Source organism: Ambystoma mexicanum, chromosome 6p (assembly GCF_040938575.1).
Source record: "Ambystoma mexicanum isolate Mex_15411 chromosome 6p, UKY_AmexF1_1, whole genome shotgun sequence".
Lineage (NCBI taxonomy): Eukaryota > Metazoa > Chordata > Amphibia > Caudata > Ambystomatidae > Ambystoma > Ambystoma mexicanum.
The window spans coordinates 949,789,583-949,802,680 of record NC_090935.1 but is presented as its reverse complement, the minus strand read 5'-3'; positions in this window follow the sequence as shown (position 1 = coordinate 949,802,680).

Below are 13,098 nucleotides of genomic sequence, written 5' to 3'. Positions count from 1 at the left end.
GGACATCATCGGGGTCGATCGGCCGGTCGCTACCAAGGAGGCAGAAGACCCCATAATCCCAGAGCACAGTACTGGGAGTCCAAACAACAGGACACATTCTTCCCGACAAGAGGATGCTTCCCTAGAGGACGCAGAGGAAGTGGAACTGGCCATGGCCAGAGCTTCACATCAGGTGAGAGAAGGGAACTATCCTCCAGTGGGAGGGAGAACTCAGCTCTATTGGGAGAGCTGGCATGAGCTCTCCAGCAATGCATGGTTCTTGCAAACAGTAAGAGGGCTACACATAGAATTCATACAGGAGCCAGTGAAAGAGACTTGGCCACGGGAACTACAGATGCAACAAGCAGAACTAGACTGTCTGCATCACAAACTCCACCAGCTACAGCTGAAAGGAGCCATAGAAAAGTGCACAACAAAGCCGAGATTTGTCAGCTCTATGTTTCTGGTGCACAGGAAAGAGAAAGTGCGACCGGTTCTAAACCTGAAAGAGCTAAACAGCTGGGTAGTATACCGACATTTCAAGATGGAAGGTATACACCAACTCTGAGATACCCTGAGAGAAGGAGACTGTCTAACCAGGATTAACTTGAATGATGCTTACCTCACGTTGCCAGTAAAGGCAGAGTTCAGAACATTCCTAGCATTTCGCTGGAACGGGCAGCTGTGGCGTTTCAGCACAATGCCTTTCGGGTGAGCCTCGGCGCCATGGGCTTTCACCAAATTGACGAAGCCAGTATCAGCAGCGATCTGGGAAAATGGGATCTGGGTGATCATATACCTTCTACTCCTAGCAGAGGATCAGCAGACTCTGCTATATCACACCTCCTGGGTGCAGGAACGCCTATGCTCTCTGGGATTCCTGGTGAACAGAGAAAAGTCAGAGACGAAACCAGGTCAAAGACTAGACTCTGAGGGGTTTGTGCTAGACACCAGAAAAGCGACCCTAGAGTTGCCAAACATATTTAGCAAAGATAGTAGGGATGCTAGAAATTCAGGCTTTTTTTCCTGGTCCCCTTCATTACCAGGCCCTCCAGAGACTGAAGATCATACACCTACAACAGGGTCTAAGATACCACCAGAAGGTGCCCCTGGACCAGGATTCTATCACAGAGCTGGAATAGTGTTTGAAGAATATGGACGCCTGGAATGGGTGTGCCATTTATGGAGACAGGGCAGACCTGGTGATAGAGTCGGACGCAAGCCAACTAGGATGGGGAGCAAGATGCTGGTCTCTGGAAAACCGGAGGCAAGTGGAGTGAAGAAGTGCTTTGCCTACACATAAACTGCCTGGAACTACTGGCAGGCTCCTTTGCCAACAAAGCGTTCACAAAGAAGAGAGTAGGTTCTTGCGTGCTCCTCAGCATGGACAACATATCAGCTGTGAGATTTATAAACCACTTAGGCAGGACAAGATCCAAACTACTAGCGGAACTGGTGAAAGACTTCTGGCACTTCTGCCTTCAGTCAGGAATGTCAGTCACAGCAGAATACCTGCCGGGAGAACTCAACGTAGTAGCCGACTGGAACACACATTATCTGCTGGATACCAGTGACTGTAAACTAGACCAAGAGAATTTCGAATGGATGAATCAGAAGTGGGGTCCGGTACACTCTGACATCTTCTCGTCGCGCCTCAACGCGCAAACAAGCAGCTCTTTTAGCAGGAGGCTGGGGGCAGGGCAGATACATTACACATTTCCCCCCTTCGCGATGCTGAGCAGAGTCTTGCGAAGTGCCGACGAGAGAAAGCAGAGCTGATTCTAATAGCCCGAGGTGGAAATCGCAAGTGTGGTTTCAAACGCTGATGGAAATGACAGTGGACATGCCACGATTGCTCCCAGAAGGGGAGCACCTGCTCAAAGACCCAGCTGGGTGATTTCACCTTCTGAGAGTGAGGGGGACTCTCCCACTGATAGGTTGCAGAATCAGGAGACGCTGGGATTTTCCAGGCATTTCGGCACAAGCTGCAGAGCTTTTCACAGAATCTTGGGCCCCCTCCAGTAGGAGGAGCTACAATGTGGCTTGGGCCAGGTGGTCGAGCTGGTGGAGAGGGAGACATTTTCTTCCCGCTTCAGCACCTGTAGTAGTGATCCTAAACTTTCTAGCACACCTCCTGCAAGATGGCAAAACCTTCAGGACGATTGGGGTTTACAGATCATCCATCTCTGCATCTCAAATGCCAGTAGAGGGTATGCCAGCAGGAGAGCATCCAGCGTTGGCCAGACTCATAAAAGGAGCACGATACAAAGTACCACCCGAGCCGAGATATAAACAGCTGTGGGACATTACAGTAGTACTCAGGTTACTGGATAGTTGGCCAGTAGACACATTCCTATCACTGAAACAGTTGTCAGGCAAACTAGCGATGCTCTTGTGCATAGCCCTAGAAATCCAAAGGAAGGTTTTTGGACACGACAGAGTGACCTTCTCGATAGTAAACAGAACAAAGACAGGATCCACCTCAGTACATTACCCTTATTTCCCAAATAATTCCAAATGGTGCGTCGCGAGAGTGCTGAGCAGCAGGCACTACACAATTACTAATAGCGCACAGGAAACCATTTCAGGCAGTGGCAACAGCCACCATAGCTAGATGGGTGCGTGAAGTGATGCAATTAGCAGGCATCAACCTCAAGGAATACAAGAATACAGGGCACATTAAGTGAGAGGGGCCATGGCGTCCAAAGCATTTACAGTAGGGGTAACCCTGCAGGATATCATGCAAGCAGCTCACTGGGCTAGCGATTGTACATTTAAATACATTTATTTTAAACCAATTAGAAAGGTAGCAACAGATGCGCTAGGGAAGCTTTACACAAGCATAATGCTCGCCTCCAGTGTTAACATAGAATGAAGATTATCCCTGCTAATTGCGCAGGGATTATTAATTCTATTAAAGACTAGGAGGCGAGCATTAACTTCCCACCATCATGCTTACTGTACAAATGTATAAACTGTCACACTATTGTGAAGGACAGTACATAAACTCCACCCTGATATTGTTGTTTGTTTGTTCTCCAGGAGAGGATCAAAAGAATAATTGAGCATGTCCAATCGAGCAAGCAGGGAGAGACTTACACGCCAGCCTGCGACAATCGCAGCAAGAGCAAGTTACAGTTGAAAAGGTTCAACACGTTTGATGGATCGTTCGTTGTTCAAGTTCAGGAGGATGTAGTTCAGAGCATCAAAATGGTTAAAAAGACTACCAATACTATGGGACTTGCAGTTTTTAAACAAGAAAAAGAAAAGAGCTGAAGAGAAAGTTAGCTTTTCAGTTTTTCTTAATGTTTTATGGTTGAAACTGATGAAGAGTGAATAAAAGAAGTTGAAGCATAATTCTCGATTCCTAGTTTTTAATAAAATGAATGCTCCCTGTGCATTTAGCAAGGGTGATCTTCATTGTAGAAGGAGAGAATGTGGGTGCAAGGCAGAGTGATAGGATGTGCATAGTTCCATTGAAGTGGAATGATTATGTGGTTGGATGAAAATACTTCACACCTTTTCTAGTTTAACACATGATGCTTGTTGCTATCACATATCATTTACTAAACCTGTAAATAGTTGTAGATTGTGTTTCATTTTGTTGTTGTTTTCCTCCTTTATAAGGTTTGGGGTTCACATCTACAGTCTATTGGTTTTCTTTGCTGTGTTGTACTTTTTAGACTGTAATGGGAGATGGGAAGAATGTTGGGGAGGGATCTGGGCAAGAGGACGGGGGAGGCAGAGAGATGATTGGTGATTGGGCTGAGGGTAAGACGTGTGTTACAGGTGGTGCCTTACAATAAGTGCTGCTGCCTTACCTCAGTGCCCCTTCTCGTCATCCTTTGCACCGAGACACCACAATCTTCATTGCTGATCTTCATTGACAGTTAACAAAACCATGGGTGATCATTTGAGCTGCAACCTTCGAACCATGCACTAGAGCTGCTTGACTCGAACTATGTATCCAGTCACCAGCCTCTACGCCATCGAGCCAACTGTCAAACTGACCCTCATGATCTGCACTTCTTCGAGCCTCACCTTCAAATCACACAAGCTACTGTTTAATCTCTACTTGGCATCCACTCCCCATCAAGTACAACATGACTGCTGTACCTGATCTGCTGAATTGCACATTCTAACCTGTTTGCCATTGCACCACAAAAGCTGAACACTTCATTGCCTAAACTCGAATCTCTTTATCACATCTGCAGCCTTCGAACCACCGCTCACCCAACCAGCACCTTCACTGCCAGTCATCATCGCCAGTCAATCTGACCCAGGTAGATAATCGAGCCCCAACCCTCGAATTCTGCATGAAACCACTCCAACCCGGAGTGCAAGTCCTGTCCCACATCTATTTGTTGTCAAATCATCAGTCAAACCAAACTTGAGGGCCCTTATGATCTGTAGTGCCTCGAATGCTTCATTGAACCAATCCCGAAAGAACCACACACCCAGTCACCAGCATCTTTGCTGTTGCACCAACTTCTGAACTGACCCTGGTGGCCTCACAATCTCAACTTCTTCAAGCATTGCCTCTCAAAACGCAGCAAGCTCTTGTTTGACCCCTGCTGAACACCATTTCCTATCTAGAACAATATGACCACTGCACTCAAACCTCATCAAACTGCACAACCGCACTAAGAAGCCTGGTTTGATGCTGTTAAACTGTCAGGAACTACAGAAGATATTTGTGAGGAGTCAGGAATGATATTCAGACACAATTTAGACTTTTGCTAAAGACTTTTATTAGAAAATAAACGGGATGGGGAATTGCCTTGCTGTCCCTGCACTAGTGGAGTTTCCCTGCCAAAAACTTAAAACTAAAGATCTATCCGTGTCAGAATGTCAAAAACAAAACCATACTTTGTCCAAAGTACTAGTCTGACCCTCACCCTCTGATCTAATGCATTCTAAGGTGAAAAGGATAATGTCTTTGTCCTTGAGTGTCTTGTATATGTTCAAAGGAATCGTGAAAAGTAATGTATAACTTCAAGAAAAGTCTCCTTTAAGGATATGTGTCCTTGCTCCAGAGGGTTCTTCCCTTCTCCTTTATTCATTGACACGTTCTGACTTTACACATCGCAGTTATTTATGTCCCTTTCGATCAACAACAAAAGTTATCTTCAAGCTGATTGTCTTTATGTATTTATTTATATATTTATTTATTTATTGCATTTTTTAGCAGCGCCCAAACCCAGAGGTATCACGGTGCTAGTACATAAGTCAGTTAGAGAAAAACCGTAGGCCTTCATAATGAGGTTGGCAACCTCGGCTTACCATTGCTGCCACCTGATATCCCTGTATTAACGGGATTTTACGGGCGGCGGGGGAATGGTAAGTTCCCATTCCCATGGAGTCTGATAGGACTCCATGGGATGGGAATCACTGAAGGTGCCAGTGTTTCAGGGAATTATCTACCCGTAGGGGCCTACACTACCGGCAGGACAGGCCTGCCGGTAGTTCACTGCTCCTTCCCGTAGACCCAGAGTGTGACAGCCTGGAAAAGATGCTGGTACACGTTGTAACCAGCACCTTTTTCCAGACCGGCATACTACTAATGACCTCCATAGTTAGATACAATAATGGCACACGCAGGCTATCAAATACCAAATGGTACAGAGGATACGGGAAGTCAGATAGTCTGCCTATGAGGGCATTAGTCATATTTGTTAAACAGCCACGTTCATAGCTATTTTCTAAAGGCTAAGTATGATGACTCCTCTTGGTGTGTTTAATTAAAGTATAAATAATTGTATAGAACCTTGATTGTACCTTCCTTTATTTTGGAATGGTATACTTAGGTGATTGTGTTGCTACTAAACCACATTCACATCCGTCTTGAGAGAATAGCCTTCCCTCGGTCAATGATACCACAAAAGGTGAAGGAGGTATATCTCTTAACTCTGCCTGTTTTAGCTTTATGATTGTTTTGGCTATTAGTTTGTAGAAGTATGAGGGCTCAATACAAGCTCGGAAAATGTAACCAATAGTTCATCAGAAAAAACTTTGAAGAAGAAAGTAAATCATGGAACTGAATTACATGGAGAGCTTTGTGGGAGTACGACACGTAGACCAAGTGGCAACAGAAGAAACGGTGATGGAGTAAGCAAACATACAAGGGAGGAAAGTAAGGGAGCAAACACGGTGACATGCCACATTGAACTCTGAAGTCATTCGAGCTGTCTCAGTAAAGAAGGAGAATATACGCCACACTACTCCAGAGAAATAGGACGAACATCGAGCAATTGAGACGTCTTTAAACTGCCGAGAAGATCAAACCTCACCCCAGAAGTGCGTCGAGGTCATCAGTTGATGCAGAAGGGGAATGACACAAAACGAATGCAAATGCCATATAGGAAGTTAGAAATCCACGTGTTTAAATAACAACGTTCCTTAGAGCCAGATTCTGAAGAGTACCAAAAACAGTATAGCGAGGAGCTATTGCATAACGGAAGCATGGACTTAGGCTGAAAGCAGACGACGTAGCTATTTAAACGTACATTGCATCCCTTATTGTGTTAAAAAAAATATAGTGCTTATCATTGCACAACAAACCTTTTTACATGTTTTTAAGAATGTTTCATGAACTGGTCATTGGTCTGAGCTGGTGCTCAAGCGTTCATGTTCACGGAGTTGAAGTCACAATAACCTTGCTTATGGCACTCACGTTGATGCTTTTATTCCAAAATCTGTTTCTATGAATCATGTTTTGTGTGTTTCACTCAGTACAGCAGCATCCTAGTTTGCTGTGTCTTTCACGCCATTTGAGCGGAGACTCTGCTAGAGGAGACCACGGCAGGAATGCATGTTCTTATTTTAGAGTACATTTCAAGAATAGTCAATCGTTTTCTCTCCAGGTAAATGTACATAATTTGTTTCTGTGGAAACATGCTTGATCAACCAATATGTCCCTATTTCAAGACAACGTGAAGCTGCATTCGTTTACTTAAATAGGCAACACAGTTCGTTTTATTGTCACATCCATCATCAAGACTTGCTTGTTTCCATTGTGCCAATAACTGCAGGCTATTCGCCATTTTGCAGTAAGAACGGTAAAGTGAGACCCCCACCCGAGACTGTGCTACCTGTCCCTGATTATGAACCTGACGTGACTAAGTGGCGCCATGCCTCACCTCAGTGGTTCACAAGAGGCGCGTGATTGATGATTAAAGTGGCGAAACGAATTATCGCTTTAATAATCGACCAGAAAAGCACTTTGAGCCACTTAACAGGATTTTACTGAGAAGGGTATGTACAGCGGTAATCGTTTTTCTACAATAATGGCTGCAGGGCTGCTATGCATATCAATGTGGCAGGTGGCACGATATTAATGGCGCCTAAAAGTAGTGGCGTGCTTAATAGTTGCCCTTTGTTAGCACTGTGCACATGTTGTTACTTTGACAGTAGTTATCTATCTCGCTGTTCAGAGCATGTACAGAAGGGAATTTAGGTAGACAAACTAGAGTCAAATAATCTTTAAAATGAAATGGTCCATTCTTACTCATTGAATGCACCCAAGTGATGGTATGATTCACCATACATCAATTGCTTGTATTTCAGGAGACTTATTGAGTGACTTGTGCAACTCAGGTCTGCTGCCATTCTGACTTAAGCACAAAGAGTGAACAGTAATTTCATAGCCAAAAAAATTCTACCCGTAATTTCAATTTCCATGGGTCACAAGAAAATCAGCAGGAGAAAAATGGAACTACCACTGGCCTGATTTGAGTAGTAAGTAAAATTACATCTTTAAAATTGGCACAGAGGTAACTGCTAGTTTTCTTGGATCAAGCAGTTCCTGTTGTAACATAGGCTGTTCTAGAAGTTCTTAAAAGTCAATATAGGTTGGTAATTCATAGGGTCAAGTATAACCCCCTTCTTAAATATCGGAATTACTGTATAGGTAACTGTCTTCTATTGAATTTGAAAGGCATATTTGTATCAGATGGAATGTGAGGTATGCACGGTATAAGAACAGTATATGAGTCCCACCAACCTTGTTGCATTGCAGATTCTCTGTGATGGCATAAGATTGCGTAATAGCACAATTACAGAGATGTTCTCAGGTAGGGGAGCAGCGAGCCAAATGTTAAAGTCAGGAATCGGGGGCTTTCGGGAAAGATCAGAGTGGCATTTGCAGTATTGTTTCACCGGAATTCACCGGGATACACTGATCTTTAGTAATTCTACCAGTAAATCCTTTGATAATATTACCCTCAGCACACACCTCCTTCAGTATTGACTGCACCTCCCTCAGCTCAAAGTTAAGGGTGCAGTACCCCCTGTCCATGGAGTCCAATAAGCGGTATAAAACCAGGAAGGATAACTCATGGACCACATCTGTTCCTGGGTGTGGTCACATACCCCGCGAACACCCAGTATAGTCGACCTGGGCACCTCACCGTTTTCCTGTCCAGAGGCTATGATCTCACATTGGTCCACAGACCACAGACTCCCCTCATTTTAGTAGAAAGCCAGAAGTGACATCATGTACTTCCATTGCAATGAACACCGAACACTGCTGGGCGATGCAGCATAACCTCAGCATAACCTCAGTGACTGCTCAACCGCACTATTCTGTAGTAGTTGAAGTTGTTTAATGTTACCTTTCGATATCCCAACAAGGAGACTGTTACAATAGTCCAATTTGGTGTTTATTATTGCTGTAGCAATCAAGACCCTGTTAGGTTCTGATAGGTATGGACAAATCTGCCATAAGGAGTGTACAAAGTAAGAGCAGGTGGACTTTAGATGGGAAACATATTTTTGGCAGTCAAAGATGACACCCAGCGTCTTTACTGAGTTTAACACAGGGATGGAGTTCCAGTCGATCACAAAGGTTGTATATTGCTGGTGCAGATTCTTTAATCTGTGGGGGGTTCCCACGATAAGTAACTACATTTTCTTGTCATTAAGTGCCAGGGAGTTTAGGGCCATCCACTTCTGGATTGCCACAAAGACCCTGTATACATTGGCTACGTCCTCCTCATAGATCCCACATAGCTTAAAAACGATCTGGGTGTCGTCTGCATAGTTCGCAAATTTGACACCCAGAGATAGTAGGAGCTCGCATAGGCATTTAATGTAAATGTTAAATAACAGAGGCGACAGGCATGATCGCTGAGGGACACTGCAAGTCACAGGGATCTATTGTGACTGAGATGTCCCCTTGGCAACACGTGCCATTCTGAGGCCAAGAAGAGATTTGAGCCATGATACAGCCATAGGGGAACATCTGTCTGTAGGTTCAAGTCTGCCTGCCAGTAGGCTCTGGTGAACCGAAATCAAATGCAGATGATAAGTCTAATAAGAGCAACAGGGCAATATTTCTATCCATAAGTTTAGTCTTCAGTTCTAACAGTGCTGCCTGAGTACCATGATTAGCCCTGAAGCCTGATTGCTCTTTTGCCAGGATGTTATGTGTCTCCACAAATGATTGATACTGGGAGTAGGTGACTGTTTCAATTCTTTTTAAAATGAAAGGTACGTTAGTTATAGGACGGTAGTTTCCGGGAACCCTTGGATCAAGGTTAGTCTTTTTTAACAAGGGAGTAATCCATGCTTCCTTGAAGACCTCAGGCACATGGGCTTCTGCAAAGGAACGATTAATACATTCTGTAATCGTGGGACTGAATATTGGAGCAAGATCTTTAAACAAAGATGATGGGAACATGTCACCTTTGCACGACTTAGGCTTCATTTTATCAGTATGTAGCAATACATCTTGTTCTGAAATTTCAGAGAAAGAGAACAGATTGGTACAATGTGTAGCGTCGGTGCAGTTTCGGGTTTTGTGGTTATTCTTTAAGGACTGTGCTTCAATCTGGCTTTGCATGTTTGCCTGATGCTGTAGTGTCTTTTGACAAAAACGGTCTAAAATATTTTGGCACCAGACATCATCCACGATAAGGGGAGATTCATTAATAGAACTCTTCAGTTCCTGAAAGACCGAGAAGAGTTCTTTTGAATTACATGGTGCCCCTTCTATCCTAGCATTTAGCTTGTTGCTTTGTGCTTCAAAAATAGCAGTTTTCTATAATTTAACGGCATGTTCATAAGCTTTAATAGTAGTAGTCGAGGGATGGCTCCTCCACAAACGATCTACCTTCCTCTTGTTCCCTCTAGCGAAAAGTATTTCCGGGGTAAAATCTAAGTTACGTCCCTTTTGCTTCTTGCGTTTGGCTGGTTGAAGAGGGGCAAGGGAGTCAAAGGCTTTACTGGTAGCAGATCTTAGAGAGGATGTGAACTCCTCCAGAGGTACTTTACTGGCTAATGCGGGTAATAATGGCTTGACAGCTTGTTCATAGGCTTGTTCATAGGCTTTAGGGGTGATATTCTTGTGGTTGCGTATTGTGCTAGGTAGTCCAGTTTGTTTTGAGGTACTACGAAGCACTAGAGGGATTCCAAAGTGGAGTAAAGAGTGGTCGGACCAGGCGCAGTTCTCAATGTGATTTAAATGTAGTGGTTGATTTTTTGACAATATCCAGTCTAGTATGTGCCATGCACTATGAGTGGGACTGTTAACCAACTGATCAAAACCCAAGGTTCTAAACGTCTGTAGGAGCGATAATGCTTCTAGGTCTTGAAAGTTATTTGCCCATAAATTTAAATCCCCAAGAATAATACGAGCAGTGTTATCCTCGGACGTATGTCCAATAAACGCCAGAAATTGCTCTTCGAACTGAGGGGTGGTCCTTGGTGGTCTACACATAATCAGAAAACTGAGAGAGTGAACTGGATTAAGGTTCAATATAAGGAGCATTACCTCACATGAATCTATGCAAGGATTTGTGGAGACATGAAAATCCAGATTCTGGGCCTCATTATGAGTTTGAAGGTAGCCATGCCCTTAATGAGGGCATGGCTGCCTCCAAACTCGGGTCTGGGTCTGTGGTCCCTGAATGGAGAAATACCAGGCCATTCCAACCTTGGAAGACCCAGTATTTCCCCATTCAGGGAACACATCCCCATTCCCATTTCAGCCCCCATAGGGCTCAACGGGAATGGGGAGGGAGCTAACAACGGGCCCGTTAATAATGGGCCCGTTGTTAGCTCCCTGGTCCCCTCGCGGGACCTGCAAAGGATGTCTGGTCTGACCAGATGTCCAGAGCGGGTCCCGCAAGGGAACCTCGTGATAGGGCGGAATGGGTTTACCGGCACCGGCACCTGTACCGGTGCCGGTAAACCCATTCCGCCTGCATCATGGTGAGGCCATATGTCTGAAAATCATGGCAACTCCACCACCTACACTTGTTTCTCGGTCGATGTGGACACACTTGTATCCTTCTGAGGTAGCCAGTGAGATAGCATGCTGGGCAGACTCATGTAGCCATGTCTCAGTCAAAACTAGGTAATGAAAATCCTTAATCATAATGTAGCCTGAAATTTCTACTGCATCAAGGACTAGAGAACGACTATTCAGCAAACTGCATTTAAGCGTGGAGCTCACACTGGCTTGAGATAAAGAAGTAAGAGAATGCACTTTTTGCGGATTGGTTCGAATAGTAGGTATGAGGTTGCTCTCTGTCATGCGTATCGTGCCAGGCTTTAAAATCAAGGGAGCAGCAAAACACTTAGGTGGAGGGTTAGTGGCTTCCAGTGTTGCTGGTGCCATTGCATCATTGGTAAGAATATATTGGCGAGCCTGCGCTCCAAGCTTCCTGATTATCCAGTGCCCCCTTCCAGGGTGATAATGATGGTGAAGGAGATGTTCCAATAGTTAATTTGCATAAAATCACACTTCGATTTTTTGCAATCATAACAGAGGTCTACCATCAATGCCTTTAGCACTTTTTTGGGGATTGTTTTTTTCTGCTGGTAATTTTCTAGGGATGTATATATCTGAAAAAAGTCTTGCAATATAAGCACTGTACCCACATGTCAACATCTACAGCGCAAGCTGCAAATGGCATCTTAACTTCCAATTGAGCATTTGAAGGAATGGTGGGTCTGCAGCACTTACTATGTGCAGGACCAAACCTTTCAGGTTTTTAGGCATGCAGCAGAAACATGGTGAATAGCTGCCCTCAACTACTGTAGTTGGAAAGGAGTTCTTGACATTGCTTGTGGCCATTCATGTCTTAGCTTCTAGTACAGACTCACGTGTCAGAACTGGGCCATGCTGCTATAAGAGGCGCATGTGTGCATGCGCCCCTAATGTTTTGGATTAAAGTTTGCATCAATTCAATGAGCCCAATATCAGAGGACCCTCTAGAGAAAAGCCACGTTTACAATAACTACTCCCCTGTTATTACATTTGGAATCTACATTTGAAGCTCTAATAAAATCTCTGCCTCCTGTTGTTCAGCGACGGAAGATCACCCTGAAGGATGTTACATCAAATTCCCAATCAAGACGTACATTCTCATGATTTTATCTTCATGCTACTTCCAGGTAAGAAATTACAACTAGGCAATTAGGGGGCATGAAGGTTCAGTAATGGAAACAAGAACATCCACAGATTATAGTTTATTCAAGATGAAGGAATGCCCAGTTCCCTAGATTTCCAACAAATGCACTTTTAAAATAAATGTTTGTCAGTATAAAATCTATTTCTAGAAAAGCCTACTCGTGCCAGATTGCATTGGGAACAATGTCCACGTTTCTCCACATCTACTGCACAATCCTTATTAAAGGTTGTTTCATCCGTTGTCTAGATTACCATTAAAAGCCAGGGTAAGGCAGCAGTTTCATAGGTTCCTTCCTGGCCTCAGAGGAGGTCTATTTGTACAGCACAGAGCCTTCCATAGTTTTTCAGCCATTTTCCTACACATATTCCTTTGAAATATATTAGGTATGAATATTAGTTTTAAATATATACATACAACCATGTAGTCCATGATTTAATGTTTTGCTGAATTTCATGTACCTATCAAGTATTGTTACCAGACCAGAAGGAATTAGTTTCAGAGGTTTCATGTCATTTATTTGAGTCATCATCTTGTGATCAATCTCACTGAGGATTTGAAAATCCTGGCTTTTTTGCATGTGATCAACTGCTCGCATCCGTTGTATGAACAATAACCCCAACAGTTTATCATCTTCTCCATATACATAATATTGTGTATAAGCATATTCTTTCCAGTCGCCATCTTGGATCAGATTTTGGCATGG